The following is a 970-nucleotide window of genomic DNA, read 5'->3' on the forward strand; positions in this document are numbered from 1 at the left end:
CAGTAGCCACTTGTTCAGTAGCAGCAGTCACTCGGTCATTTACTAAAATGGATGATTATATTTTGGCAGCTATAGCTGCGATGAACAAGGGAACAGAGATTCCCCAAGGTTTCCCTTCACATTATACATACCACTTGTCATCTTATCAGATTCCATTTGTGACTATTCCATCCGTTGGGGATCGGATGATTCCCAACGAGGACCGCAGACTTTCTTTGATAATAGCCGCACATGAAGACGTTGCTTTTGCACATGCCAGAGTGACAGCAACTAATTCGCTTTTGCAGCAACGTTTTTGGTGGTGAGGTTTATACCAACAGGCACATAAATATGTTCTTTCCTGTGACATTTGTCAACAGATTAAGCCTTTCACTGTTTCACGTTCACCCCACACTCAACTGTACATTTTAAATCAACCGTTTGGTTGTATTTATTTTGATCACTGCGGTCCCTTAACTTCTGATAATGCTTTTAAACATATCTTGGTTGCAGTGGATTCGTGCACTAGATTCCTTTAGGTTTGGCTACAACATAGTGCTGATGCTTGAACTGTTATAAAGGATTTACATGTCTTTGTCGGGATATTTGCCTGTGGCACCTTCTATTCTGAGCAAGGTCCTGCTTTTGCCCAAAGGCTTACTGGATGCGATGAAGTCTCTGGGGGTGCAGGTGCAATTCTCGTCTCCATATCGGCCTGAGGGCAATTCTGTTGTGGAGCCGATGAACCATGACTTAAAGCAATCTTTAACAGCGAGAGTATTAGATACTGGTCGGGGCTGGTTGACGCATCTTTGGCATTAAAATGTTTGTGCCAGGCCTTGATGGTCTACACGTTGTGGCAGCTGCCGCAACCTTTCACGTAGATACCCACTGTGCTGTGTTACAGGAACTACAGAAAACTTATGATTCACAAGGGAAAGCCTATTTGCCCTCTTCCACGGATGCAGCGGTGCTGATTCCTGTTTCTGGC

Source organism: Triturus cristatus, chromosome 1_1 (assembly GCF_964204655.1).
Source record: "Triturus cristatus chromosome 1_1, aTriCri1.1, whole genome shotgun sequence".
NCBI lineage: Eukaryota > Metazoa > Chordata > Amphibia > Caudata > Salamandridae > Triturus > Triturus cristatus.